This window comes from Gorilla gorilla, chromosome 3 (genome assembly GCF_029281585.2).
Source record: "Gorilla gorilla gorilla isolate KB3781 chromosome 3, NHGRI_mGorGor1-v2.1_pri, whole genome shotgun sequence".
In the NCBI taxonomy this organism is placed as follows: domain Eukaryota; kingdom Metazoa; phylum Chordata; class Mammalia; order Primates; family Hominidae; genus Gorilla; species Gorilla gorilla.
The window spans coordinates 117,772,605-117,787,576 of record NC_073227.2 but is presented as its reverse complement, the minus strand read 5'-3'; the positions used below and the strand labels follow the sequence as shown (position 1 = coordinate 117,787,576).

At 38.5% G+C, this 14,972-nt stretch overlaps 1 protein-coding gene and 1 long non-coding RNA gene across 2 annotated transcripts in view; one reads left to right on the top strand and one right to left on the bottom strand.

The window, feature by feature from the left end:
• Positions 1 to 7,728, top strand: part of STPG2 (sperm tail PG-rich repeat containing 2) — a 672,078-nt gene extending 664,350 nt beyond the window's left edge. Inside the window, exon 13 of the mRNA XM_063705437.1 lies at positions 7,599 to 7,728. The gene's annotated coding sequence lies outside the window, so the exon portion shown is untranslated. The remainder of the gene's footprint in view (positions 1 to 7,598) is intronic.
• Positions 1 to 14,972, bottom strand: part of LOC109026497 (uncharacterized) — a 123,783-nt gene that overhangs the window by 34,343 nt on the left and 74,468 nt on the right. The window contains exon 3 of the long non-coding RNA XR_002005493.2: positions 13,709 to 13,858. This is a non-coding gene — a long non-coding RNA (uncharacterized lncRNA). The remainder of the gene's footprint in view (positions 1 to 13,708; positions 13,859 to 14,972) is intronic.

The window sequence follows — 14,972 nt, the reverse complement described above, 5'->3', positions numbered from 1 at the left end:
TAAAATATTGACATGGGAAACATTCCCTTGTTCCCCTTGCGGGGTGTGCAACAGCAGGAGTGGCTCACTTCTTCAGTACCCCACTGCTCAAACCTCTGGGAGGAGAATGTAGATGGGCAGGTTGTGGGGCTCCAACTGCATGGCAGTGTCTAAGGGTGAATGCTTAAAGCTCCTGAAGCCTCAGTTGGGCATGTGTTACAGTGTGCTCTTTCGGTTTAACCATCCATAAGTGGCTTGTGTTTATAAGCTCAATTAGACCCTCTGCCTCATTGCAAGGACAGAGGGCTTTCTGTATCCCGGGCTTCTTGCCTTGGTGTACTGGAAGAATTATATCACATGTGAGCTTGGAGAATGAACATAAGGTTTTATTCCGTGGAAGTAGTTCTCAGCAGATGGGAGAGCCAGAAGGGGATGTAGTGGGAAGGTGGTTTTCCCCTGGAGTCAGGCCGCTCAGCAGCCAGGCTCTCCTCTGACCACCCTGGCAAAACTCCATGTTCTTCCATTGGTCGATGGCCTGCCAACATCTGCTGGTGTCTGCTGGTGTGTTCTTCCACTGTTGTGTTCCTCTTGACATCCAGCCGCTTGTGTCTCCTCCCACTAGGGTCTCGGGGTTTTTATAGGCACAGGTTGGAGGCATGGTGGGCCAGGGTGGTCTTGGGAAATGCAACATTTGGACACAAAAACAAATGCCTGTCTTTACCTAGGTCTGTGGACACAGGGCTGGGAGTGGAACCCTAACCATAGGCCCTGCCATTCTCTTCCCAGCACTTCGCTGCCCCACTCCTGTATCAATGTCATTGCCAAACACAAGGTCATCTAGATTTTCTTTTGTGTTATCTCCTAGGAGTTTTCTAGTTTTGCATTTTACACTGAGGTCTGTGATCTCTTTTGAGCTATTTTTTTGTGAAGGTTATAAGATCTGTGTCTAGATTTTTTTTTTCTATCAATCTGTTTGTTTCTTTTTTTCACCAATAGCATACTGTCTTGATAACTGTAGCTGTATAATAAGACTTGGAGTGCTGTAGTAGGAATATTTTTGCTAGTAAACAGTAGGCATGTTTTAGAACCAAATATACCAGCTTTATATAATGTTTGTTGCAGCATTCTATTTTTTCTATATTAGGAATAATTTCTAAAACATTGTCAGGAATTCTTTCTAGACAGTTTGAAAGACTTTACTGGCTTTCTTATTATATAAAACAACAACATAAATATCATCTCAGATACTTCTTTGTACATAGTCATGATATATTCCTAAAACAAAATTCTAGGCATGATATTCATTTGTATTTTCTTTTAGTTATTCTAATATTCCAGATTTTTTTAACATTTAAACATTTAACTTTGCATGGGCACATAACATGAAGATATGCTATATATTTATTTTTACAAATACAAAACTGATTATTCCAGTACTGGCAACTTTTGAATCCCTTTTCTGTTGATTGAAATGCCAGCTTATACACTAAATGCCTGTTTTAAGCCTGGCAAACTTCTTTTTCATTAAATTTACCACCTGTTTTTAAGCTTAAGCCATGTTGTTTTAAATATTATATATTTATATTGTTTTATAATGTGTGGTACTATCTCAGTTTTATAAATCTTTCTAAGAACAATCTTGAGTTTTAGTCTCCTTCAGATCTAGGAGCCTTTGGGGAAGAGTATAGGGAGAATGGCTGCAAGGAATAACTTAGGAAGAGTTTCATTTCTTTCCTCTGCTCTACATAAAGCCTTATACCTCCACCTCCCTTCTACTTTTCTAGTGCCCAAATTCAGACATCCTAGTGTCTCCTTTTGGTCTGATTCCTATGTCTGAAACAAAGTTGACTATGCATACTTCTAGGACTGAAACCTGGGACCTCTCAATACTGGTCGGACTCCAGTATATTGTTCTCAATGATACCACACTAATTCCTCATTTTTAGAGAATGGCAAACTTTCAACTTCCTGAAGTCAATATTTTTTCTTGGAAGTCATTTGGGGATGGGAAACAGAAGGCCTGAATTGACTCTCTTACCCTCCCTTCAGTCTATTGCTGTCCCTGTTATGTCAAGGAGTAATTCTTTGAAAATTTCAGCAGATCAGTATCCCATTGTCACAGGATCTTTGAGGTCTTGCTTTTCTGACCTGAAACCTCTGGCCGGTGGTGCCTTTGCCCGAGTTTTGCTCAGGCCCACTGGGCTGGTTCTGCCCACTCATCCTGGCAGGCTGTGCCCAGCTCACTCTACTGGCCTGGATCCCATGCCTGCCAAGGAAGAGTCAGGCGTGGAGCAGCAAAGGATGTGTGAGCAAGTGTGGGGTCCAGATACTGCACAGTCAGACATACTGGCTGCTGTAGCAGGGTGGGCAGCTCCAGTGCTGACATGGATGTCAGCTCTCTGCGAGGCTGCAGCTGGACCAGGTGCACCACAAGCAGCTTTCCCTGCTGGCTCCAGAACATGCAGTGGCACCCGGAAGCTTGGAGATGCCAGGCACTGCAGGACCCCAAAGAGGGAGTGACAGCCCTGGGTCAGGGAGCTCCCAAGTCTGGGATCCCTGAAGGGCCGCAGCTCTTCTCTCCTTCTCTTTGCCCACAAGGTGGTGAACAAGTTCATGTTTCAACCCTGTTTGTGTTCTAGCTCTTTTAACTCCACCATTCGGTGGGTTCTGAATTCTTGCCCTGTGACCAGGAAGAATGAGGTACACAGACAAGTGGAAGATGAACAAGATGAAGAGAAGTTATATTGAGCAATAGAACACTTGCAGGAGACCCACAGGGGATAGCTCCTTTCCACAGTCAGGGTGTTCTGATGAGTATTCAGCTCCTAGCAGAGAGAAGACCCTGGAGTGGGAAGTTCCTCTCTGCAGGCAGGTCATCCCATTGTTTTCCCAACTCTCAGCAGAGAGGAGACCCTGGAGTGGGTTGCTCCTCTCTGCAGCTGGTAGTCCTGATGTCTCTGCAGGTCTCTGAAGCTCTCAGCAGATAGGCGGTCCTAGAGTGGGTAGCTCCTCTCTGCTGTTGGTCATCTTGACATCTCCTGCTATCAACAATAAGGGTTGCTGCTCTATGTAGTTGGTTGTCCGGTTATCTGCTCAGCTCTGGCTGAGCCTGGGGCTTTTATGGGCCTCAGAAGGGAGGAAGTACATGCCAACTGGTCCATGGGCAGCCATGGGCAAGCCCAGAAGAGGCACCACAAGTTCCCACTCTAGTTTGTAGGACTGGCAGCCTGGCCCAGCCTTCAGGCCATTCCTGGCCTAAAAAAGGTGGGTCCTCTCTGGAGACCTGCCCCATTCCACCCAGGAATCTGTCTGTCTCCACCTGTCCTTCATGGTGCCCAGGCTCCACCTGACTTTGCTCCAAAATTGGAGAAGATGTGGAGAGCCGGGAGAAGCCAGGAAGCAGGAGCAGGCGTTTCCGAGCCTGTGAGGGCATGAGGGCCTTCCTGGGCCCCCAGGTGTGTAGGGATGCCTGAGTCTGCAGCCAGGGTTTGGATAGCTACAGCTGCAGCTGTGCCAGGGGTGGGAGTGGGGGGGGGGGGGGGGCGGGGGCGGGGCTCCTGCCTGCTCTATGGAGCAGGAGGACTGGCTCTGCAGCTGCAGTTTGGGTAGCTGCAGTGGCACCCAGGGAGCTCCTGCCTCAGCTTAGCAGGGGTAGAGCTCCCGCTTGTCCCCAGCTCCTGCAGGCTCCATGGAATGTGCAGTCCTGGCTGCACCTCCCTGGTGCAGCATACCTGATGGCAGCCACAGGCTGTCTGGAGCAGCTGCTGCCATCACTATCTCTGTTCTTCAACATTAACACATGATTTTCTCTAATTGCATATTTTATTAGTAATTTCTATGGGAATTTGAGTAGGAAGAATTATTGATGGCAGTAATAGAGAAAAACAATAAGATATCAGATGGAGAGTCTCTCAGTTCCACTACATTTTTTTCATAATTTATATACATCTGGATTTGTCTTATAATCCTTTGCAACTCTTGGAATAGATCACTCCTTTTCACTAATTCTGATACCTCCAAATATACTTTAGATCTTATTTCCTTCTGTATTTTCTGGCACATTTCACTATAAGTTATTTATCTCTCTTTCTCAAGTACGAGGTGATCCCTGTTGTCTTTAAATAGTTTTGAATCTTTCCTGTTAACAAAAGAAAAATAAAATTATAAAAAAAATCTCTATTTCCTATTTTTGAAACTAAACTTCTTAAAAAGAAGTTCATTGTGGTTCTACCTCCTCTCCTTTCCTCTCCTCTCCTCTCCTCTCCTCTCTTCTCCCCTCCTTTTCCCTTCCTTTCTCAATATTCTGCAGTCTGGATTATATGCACTTTAATTTACCTCAACTAAATTAATTAATATCCATTTCTCTTAATATAATGGGCATATTTCTGTCCACTTCACCACTTTTCAGTAGTACTGAAATCTTAAAACCAGACAGATACATTCACTTCTCTTGGCTTTCCTAACATACCACTCTCTGACATTCTAATCTGTTTTATAGGCTTCTACCCCATATCTGGCTGTGAATTTGAGAGTTCATAAAGTCTTGACCCTGGGTCTTTCTCTTATTCTATAATCTCTCAGTAGTCTATTTGTAGATAACCTGCACATTTTCATTTTTAACCCATACTTCCCCATCTGAACATTGGTCTATAGTGTCTTCCCTGCCTCCAGAAGGCAATTCTAACCTGCAAAACATCTTGATGAGTAATTCTTATTTAAAAATATATGTAAATAAATATTAATAATTCCCTTTGAAATTAGTAGTACACAATTATTTTAGTAGTTAAATAAGTGCATGTAGGATATTTAATATTTATACAAGAAAAACATTAATGTAAAATACAATAATGTGATTTTCCAAAAAGCAATAATATCTTACCAACTTTGTAATAAACTTTAATGGCCTCTCATTACTTTTGTCATCACCAAAATCCTTAACATGGCCTACTTAGGTCTATGGCACCATCCCTCATGAGGCCTACCTTGCTCCGTGCCATTCCAGGCTTATTAGCCTACTTTCAGTTACTAAAACATGCTACAGGATCTTTGCCTGTGTTGATCTTTGCGTCTGGAGTGCCTCCCCTGACCCTATTCCCCACCGTTGCCTGATTAAGTCCTATCTTTACTTCATATTTCCTTTCAATTGTCACATCCTTAATGAACCCTCTGATCTCCTTTACTTGGTCCATTCTTCTTATTTTGTCTCCATGTACCTCTTCTTGGGAGTTCTTATCAGTGTTTGATTTTATATGTATTTTATGATTATCTCATTATTGGTAATAGATTTTGTGAGACCTGGGATTATGTATTTTTGGCTGACAATTTTATTATTAGATCTTTGTAGAGCGCCTGATATATAGTAGGCACCTGATGTTCACTCACAGAATAAATAAAAGAAGGAGGGAATAAGTGGAAGTTTCCCAGTTTTTCTTCTATAAATCATGAAATATTTTCGATTATGACTAAAGCTTGGGGGTAATTCTATGAATGTTGATTTTTTATTTTTTATTATTTTTCTAAGCGATCGGACTTATATGTATAATTCTCTTTAGTTCAATAGTTATTCAAAAGGCTCTCTTTAGACTTTTTAATGATTGAAGGATTACCCCACAAACTTTATTCAGTTCCAATTTTATATTTTTTCTGAAACTTATTTTTGTTCATATTATAAATAAGTATTGGTGACTTTTTACAATATATCTTCAAATTAATTTTACTTTCCTTTAGGCTACATTGTTTGCATTGGAATTGTGTTTCTGTTTGTTTATGCTGTTAAAAGAAGACATCTATGCAAAATCAAAACAATAGGATATGTCGATTGCCCTGGCTGTGTGCTCTCACCCTGATCATGGAAATACTGTTCCTTTTAATTTTATTCTAATGATATGCTAAGATAATCTACCTCAATGAACTTTTACTGTCTTTACAGACTGCTGGACTGAGGGCTTATTCTAACTGCCCTGTTTACCACTTCCCTAATTATAATAATGAAAGTTTATTTTTAACTAATTTGATGCAAATATTTACTCATTGGGAGACATTACACAAGACGATGATGATGAGGAGGATGATAATAGTAATAGACACATATGGTTTTTATAGGACATGCTTGATATGCTTTATACATTATTAACAAATTTAATCCTCATAAAAATATCATATTATTTTAGCATCTTCACTTTCCAAGTGTAAAGACCAAAGCACCTAGCAGGGTACGGTGGTGCATACCTGTAGTCCCAGCTACTTGGGTGGCAGAGGTGGGAGGATCCCGGGCTTGAGCCTGGGAGGCTGAGGCTGCAGTGAGCTGAGATTGAGCCCCTGCACTCCAGCCTGGGCAACAGAGTGAGACCTTGTCTCAAGGAAAACAACAACACTACAAAACCAAAGCACAGAGATATTAAGTGAGTTGCTTAAGAACACACAGAAAGCAGATGGCAGGAGCGGGGTTTCAACCAATGAAAGGTTCATGCTTTTAACCACCAAGCTATATTGCCTTTCAAGATAAAGGACTGCTTTCCATACTTTAACTCAATTATTATAACCCCTAAACCTATATAAAGTAGATTGTTTGACTCCATTTGAAAAGTGAGGAAACCTAAGTTCAGAAAGGGGAGGTAACATTTCAAAGTCCACAGATATTGAAAATGTCCGAGTCCAAATTTCTACTGAGATATATGAATTATCTTTCTACATGAAGCTGACTTTAAACCTGTAACTCTCATTCTATTACATGAAGACAGTCAATGAGAAACTATAAATCTAAGAATGCAGTATTCTCAACTTGTACTTACTAACTATGCATCTCAATTTCTAACTTTTTAATCTATCCTATTATATGGCATTCTTGTGGAGGGGAAGATTAAAAAAAAGAGGATCATTGATATAGCTATGTTAGGACTAATACATATCACATAGGAGGCACTCAAATGAATATTGATTGAGTGACTTCCATTAATTTCGTTCTTTAATCAGCTCCTTTTTGCAAAAAATTTGTTGGACATTCCTCACAGCAGTGGAAATCAGAGTTTGTTTTATTTTTAAAAGTTCCTTTGAATTTTTGTCTTTCTTGATGTTTTCATTGGTATGTTGAATGGTGAATGGAAATTGACTTTATCTTGTTACTGCCTGTTAATAGTAGGAAAATAGGCAGATAATATGCATTTAACAAACATTTGTTGAAAGGATAAATGCTGAGAGAAGGCACATCTGGAAAGTCAATATCTGCTTTCATTGGAAGCAAAATTTATTTTTGGGAACAAAAATTATTTGATATTAATACATGCAAAAATGTACATATTGCTTTTTTTAAAAGAAATTTTAGATTTCATCAAAGGTTTTTGCCTCTACCAAATATATATGACTTTTAGAAGAATATTTAATATGCATTAAGTTCATGACTTGTAACTTTTATATATTTTATTTTATTTTTTACTTTTGTATAGTTTAAATTATATTTATATATGTTAGCCCTGGGAATCCAAACATGTAAGATATCAATAAATGGCATTGGTAAGTTAGTTTATGTTAATGAGTTCATTATTAATTAATGTAAAATAATATTTCAAAGTTTATAAATGATACAATTAAAATATGCTATTCTTTTTTTTTAATATCCACAGCTCAGTCCATTTTTAAGGCATACTGTTCTGAAGAGAACATTTAATGTAACTCTGCCAAATTCTTTCTTGATTGATAGAGAAATCACTCCTACTCTAGAACAAAAAGCCAAACAAAAACACCAAGGAGGCAAAATATAATCTACTAAATGGTGAGTGTATCAGTTCGTTCTCACACTGATATAAAGAAATACACAAGACTGGGTAATTTATAAAGGAAAGAGGTTTAATTGACTCAGTTTCACATGACTGGGGAGGTCTCAGGAAACTTCCAATCATGGTGGAAGGCATATGAGAAGCAAGTACCTTCTTCACAAGGTGGGAGAAAAGAGAGAGGGAAGAGGAACTGCCAAACACTTATAAAATCATCAGATGTCATGAGAACTCAGTCACTATCATGAGAACAGCATGGGGGAAAACACCCCCATGATCCAATTACCTCCCTCAGGTCACCCTTTGACATGTGGGGATTACAATTTGAGATGAGATTTCTGTGGGGACACAGAGTCAAACCATATCATTCTGTCCCTGGACCCTCCCAAATCTTATGTCCTTTTTACATTTCAGAACAAATCATGCCTTCCCAACAGTCCCCCAAACACTTACTTCAGCATTAGCTCAAAAGCCCATAGTCCAAAGTCTCATTTGAGACAAGGTAAGTCCCTTCCACCTATGAGCTTGTGAAATCAAAAGCAAGTTAGTTACTTCCAAGATACAATATGGGGACAGGCACTGGATAAATGCTCCCATTTCAAATGGGAGAAATTGGCCAAAACCGAGGGGCTGTAAGCCCCATGTGAGTCTGAAAGCCAACAGGGCAGAGATTAAATCCTAAAGTTCCAAAATAATCTCCTTTGACTCCATGTCTCACATCCAGGGCATGCTGATGAAATGGGGAGGGGGCTCCCACAGCCTTGGGCAGTTCTTTCACTGGCTGGTGTTGAGTGCCTGCAGCTTTCCCAGCTGCAGGGTGCAAGCTGTCAGTAGACCTACTATTCTTGGGTCTGGATAAGGGTGGCTTTCTTCTCACAGCTCCACTAGGAGATGCACCAGTGGGGACTCTGTGAGGGGGCTCCAACCCCACATTTCCCTTCCACACTGCTCTAGCAGAGATTCTCTAAAAGGGCTCTGACCCTGCGAAAGACTTCTGCCTGGACATCCAGGCATTTCCATACATCCTCTCAAATCTAAGCAGAGGTTCCCAAACTGCATTTCCTGACTTGTATGCACCCTCAGGCCCAACACTACATGTAAACCACCAAATCTTGGAGCTTGCACCCTCTGAAGCAACAGTTTGAACCATACCTTGCCCGTTTTAGCCAAGGCTGGAGCTGAAGCATCTGGGTCACAGGACACCATATACTGAGGCTGCACAGAGCAGTGGAAGACCTGGTCCCAGCCCGCAGAACCATTTTTCCCTCCTAGGCCTCTAGGCCTGTGATGGGAGGGGCTGCCACTAAGGTCTCTGACATGCCATGGAGACATTTTGCCAATTTTCTTGGCAATTAACATTTGGCTCCTTATTACTTATGCAAATATCTGCAGATGGCTTGAATTTCTCCCCAGAAAATAGATTTTTCTTTTCTACTACATGGTAAGGCTGCACATTTTTCAAACTTTTATGCTCCATGTCCCTTTTAAATGTAAGTTCCAATTTCAGATCATCTCTCTCAAGTTCAATGCTCCACAGATTTCCAGGGCAGGAGCAAAATTCTGCCAGTCACTTTGCTAAAGCATAGCAAGAGTAATCTTTACTCCAGTTCCCAATAAGTTCCTCATCTCCATATGAGACCACTTCAGCCTAAACTTCATTGTCCACATCACTATCAGCATTTTGGTCAAAACCATTTAACAAGTCTCTAGGAAGTTCCAAACTTTTCCTCATCTTCCTGTCTTCTTCTGAGCCCTCCAAACTGCTCCAACCTCTGCCTGTTACCCAGTTCCAAAGTTCCTTCCACATTTTAATGTTATCTTTATAGCAGTACCCCACTTTTTGTACCAATTTCCTGCCCAGTCTCATGCTGCTATGAAGAAATACCTGAGACTGGGTAATTTATAAAGGAAAGAGGTTTAACTGATTCACAGTTAAGCATGGCTGGGGAGGCCTTGGGAAACTTACAATCATGGTGGAAGGCAAAGGAGAAGCCAGTACCTTCTTCACAATGTGGCAGAAAAGACAGAGGGAAGAGGTACTGCCAACACTTATAAAACCATCAGATCTCATGAGAACTTAGTCACTGTCATAAGAACAGCACAGGGGAAACCGTACCCATCATCCAATCACCTCCCACCAGGTCCCTCCCTTGATACATGGGAATTGCTATATGAGATGAGATTTGGGTGAGAACACAGAGCCAAACCATATCAGTGAGTATACCTTTCCTCCCTAAGTTATATGGTTACTACATTTTTATAATCCATAAATTAACTGCCATACACAATCCATTGGTCAGAATATATTTTTCTGTCCTCAAAGCAATATATTTGTATCGCTCTTCTAGAAACTGGTTGTGTTTATGGCTCCAAGGTGTAATTAACAGATTATAATAGAAGACAATCTGTGTTCCTCTAGAGATAAGTTCTAATCTGGTCAAGAATAGCCAGTACATGATCCTTACATTTTTTTTTTTTTCTTTTTTTTTTTGAGGCGAAGTCTCGCTCTGTTGCCCAGGCGGGAGCGCAGTGGCGCAATCTCGGCTCACTGCAAGCTCCGCCTCCTGGGTTCACGCCATTCTCCTGCCTCAGCCTCCCGAGTAGCTGGGACTACAGGCGCCCGCCATCACGCCCGGCTAATTTTTTTTTTTTTTGTATTTTTAGTAGAGACGGGGTTTCACCGTGTTAGCCAGGATGGTCTCGATCTCCTGACCTCGTGATCCGCCCGCCTCGGCCTCCCAAAGTGCTGGGATTACAAGCGTGAGCCACCGCACCCGGCCTAACTCTTTCACTGTTCTTCTTTCCTTCTTTCATTTCTGTGCTTCTCCTTAGGTTATTAGTCTTCTGTCTAATGAACTCCTTTGAATATGTATGTTTGCACAGGTTTGCTGTTGATGAGTTTTCTCAGTTGTCTGAAAACATCTTTATTTCATTTCCCTTTTTGAAGGATTTTTTGCTGAATAAAGAAGTTCAGGTTGGCATATTTTCTTTGAGCATTTACAAAATGTCATTCTATTGTTTTCTGCCCTCCATAGTTTCTAATGAAGTGTCTTTCCTTTGAAGATAATGGCTTTTATTTATCTGACTGCTTTTACAACTTTTTTATGCGTTTAAAAAAAGTCAGTTTTACTCTAATGCTCTTGGATTTTCCTACCTTCTGCCCCAGTTCTCCTTGGTGTTTGTTAATACTCTGGATTGTGTGGATTGATGTCTTTCTATTGGCTCTGAAAGTTTCTCACCTATTATCTTTTCAAATATTGCTTCTTTAACATTTCTCTCTTCTCTTATACAAATGCAATTACAGATATTAAATTGTGTCTCATGTGTCTGGTATGCTCTTTTGTATATTACAGATTCTCTTTTCTTTTTGAACTTCAGTCTGTATATTTTATAATAATCTCTCCTTAGTTCAAAAATCCTCTCTTTAGCTGTTTAAACACATCTATTGCATTCTTAATTTAAATGTTAACATTTTCAGTTCTGTAATTTCCATTGGGTTATTATTTGTAAATTCCAGTTACATAGTGAGATTCTTGATCTTGCCAACAATTTTGTTAAGCATTTTATTCTTTATTATTTTAAAATCTATGATAGATACCTCCAACTCTAATTCACCTTTGGTTCTGCTTATGTTTTAGTTTTCTGTTTTTTGATTATATCTCCTGACATGCCTAGTAAGTTTGATCAAATGTAGAATATTGCTCATGAAAAATTATAGATATAATTTGATGTTTTGTCTCATATTTTCTTCCTTCAGGGAGGATTTCCTTTAGATTTTTCTCAGGTACCTTAAATATGGGGCAGACCTACTTTTCCAGTGTGGGATTGTGCCTGTCCAGAACTGAGTTTCACATTTTTGTTAAGAGTTGATGTAATTCTTATTACCCATATTTTTAGAGTATAAAATATTCTAATAATAGGAATTATTAGAATTCCTATTCTCATTCTAATAATAGGAAGTCAGGGATATTAACTAGAGTCCCTTCTCCAATCTCTTCTTCTTCCATCCTGGGAAACTGCCAAATACCCTGTTTTGCTGCCTATATCTTTAGCTGCTACTCTTGATTCCATTTGATATCCTGTTAACCCTATACCAGATAAAATTTAGCAAATGTCTTAAGGAGGAACATGACACGATGCCAGAATTCCCTTATTCTTCTTCCTTTTTCTTTGTAATTTAGTTTCTTGACATCCTGCCTTATTAAACTACAAGTTTTATCTTTAGAGATCCCAATAAGGCCAAAGTCTCAGCTTAGGTTTTTATCCGCCTTGTGGCTGTCTTCTTGGTCTTTTGGCCTTGTGCTATTTAGAAACTAAAAGATTCCTCAAGGGAAATGTAAGGCTCACTTCAGTATTACACCTGCCTTACTATTCTCACCAAATTTCTGGCCCTTCAAAACCTGGTTGTCTGTATAGTTTTCCATTCAGTTAAATAGGTTTAAGCCGAAATGAATTCTATAGATTTTATTTGTTGCATGGCCTGCAACAAGTTATTCTTTGCCATGTCTGAATTTCTTTACCAGTTTGTCAAGCTCCTTTCCTTTCATCTCTCAATTTATGAAATCCTATATCTTCAATGAATAATTACAATTAAGAAAGAATATCTCCTAGACATGAGGTATCCTGCCATGTAACTATTTACTCATAATTCTATAAAAAACACACACCCTTTTTAAGGAAATATATTTATTAAACTTACTTGCAGATTTATTTTTTGAGAATTACCATTGTCACATTAGAAACTAAGAATATGTTATGGTTGTATGTTTCATTATTTAACTATTTTTACATGGTGTCACACAAAAATAAGCCCTTAGAAATGCTGTAGTATTCCAGGCATGCTCACTTCCATTCGAAGCCCTCTGTTAAATAAGCCTTCAGCAGGCAAAGCCAGACTAGCCCCTGTCTAACTTTATCATTACAGATGGACACAAAGACCCAATTCTATCTTTTCTGTTTCTACACTCTCGTATTATTACCACTGAAGGCCCTCAAAAAGCTACCAGAGTTGCATTCAGAATTATTCTGCATTTCAGTAAATATAATATCATTTGGAGTCTCCCTACTTTAATTAACTTTAATTAAAAACAATTTTTTTCTACAATTAGAGATAAGTTTAATGCTTGGCTGAGCTACTACACCAAGTCTAAAGAAAATGAGTGAGTTAACATGTTCAAATAGCTGTTATCAGCTCTAATTATGTTTGCATGAAGAAAGAACAAGCTAGATAATAGAAGAGTATTGGATGATTGAAAATGGGGAAAGAGTAACCATCTGAATAAAAAAAAAATTAAAAAAAAACATGTCATGTAGTAAAAGTGATACAGCCAGAAAAAATTCTGTGCAATTCACAGGTTTGCCCTTGGGTCAAGCCACATTTTCTTCAACTTTTCCTAGTCATAATGGACATCAACATAAAATATTTTCATATAGATAGTCTCATGTACCTGAAGCTTAGTGAAAAAAAAGCTATTTCTGCTAAGATAATATCTAGTAGAGCCTCTAATGTGTTACAAGTTTATTTTATAACTAAATTTCTTATAAAAGATTTTTATTCTCAAAATACTTGTCAGTGGAGAAAATAGTGTATTAAATTATATTGTGAAAGTTTTAACAGCTTATTTGATTTCTATTTCTTTTTTGCTCTGTCAGTAACAATTTATCTTATTAGACTCACTATTATCATGATGTAATGTCTAAACAATTGCAGGATATATACTTCTATATATGCCTTTAAGTACTCAAATCTTCAGCAGAGTCAAAAGGACAATAAATACAGAAGCCAGAATTATGACATAATATGAACTACTTGATATCAATGAGATTTAGTTAATTTGGTTATAAAAAAAGAGTATTTTGTGAAATTTTATACCTTTTTTATTAGAAGTAATTTAACTAGAGAAGCCATCTGAAAGAATATTTTGACTTAGGTGGAGAAGTAAAATAGAGATACCACTTACTGAAATAGCTTTTCTTTTCCCACAGATATAGTCCAAAGGTAATATCTATTAATATAAATGTAAGCTGACAGTTCTCTCACAAAGAAGTACTTCCATGTTGATAATGTCCTCCATCAGCTGCTCACAGGAACATAATTGCTCTTCTAACATCTAGAGATAGAAAAATACGTTCTTATATGATATTTGTTTTTTTCAGAAAATGTTTCCTATTACAAAAGCAGTATGTATATATATTCATTGCATTCTTTCTAAGCGTATACTACTGATGCATCCATATGAAATATAATGCTGAATAAAGACATCTGATGAAAAGCCTCTCTTTTTTACTTTAGAGTCTCATTCTCTAACCAGAGAATGCAATTACTTTCCAAATACTAGGCATGCTGAAACAAAGTGAATGATGTTATTATGCATATGTATTATTCCCTTGACTTTTTTCTTACTCTTCATTTCTCTGAAATGCTAAAAGTAGAAAATAAAAATCATAAAAGGAATATTCAATATGTTTTACTTTGTATAACTTTTATGTGCAAATAGGAAAGAAAAGAAAAAATGATTAAATTGTGGCAATATACTGAATTATCTTCAATATCCTACATATTTGAGGAAGATGGGTAAATTTAAATATCACGTCCCAAAACTTTCGGCATTAATGCTCTACTTCTAACATGGTCTTGTAAAACAAATTAGTTGGAGATAAGGATTTATCAATAGTATTTAATGTTTCTAGAGGAGCATATCCTCTTTGAAATTTTAACAAAAGCTATGGAGACTTCAATGATGAAAGTGGATTTATGCAAGCAATCTAAAATTAACGTAATTCTAAAAGATTCAAGTACTCCTGAAATTTTCAGTGTGTTCTGATTTAAGAAAAGTGTATCTAAAATATCTCCATTAATGTGCCTAAAATTAATCATTCAAGATTGGAGCAACAAAACCCCCCAAAATGGCAAATAAATACTTGCTCTTCCATTGAATTGGATGATTTGAATTGAATTGAATTGGGAAAACAGCACAGAACTGGTGGTTGATGGAGAGGAGACTTTGAGCTCATCTCCTAGTTACATAACCCTAAACTAACTAGTTAATCACCTAGTTCTTTGTTCTATGGCTCCAAAATGAAGCAGTTGATGTACTAGATCTGTAGATGTCAAACATAGAGGACGCTTCGCAATCACCAAGTGAGGTGGTAGAATAACACAATTTTCCAACATCTAACAACTCTCCACCTAGTACTGCCTGTATTCTGAAATAGGTCCTGAAA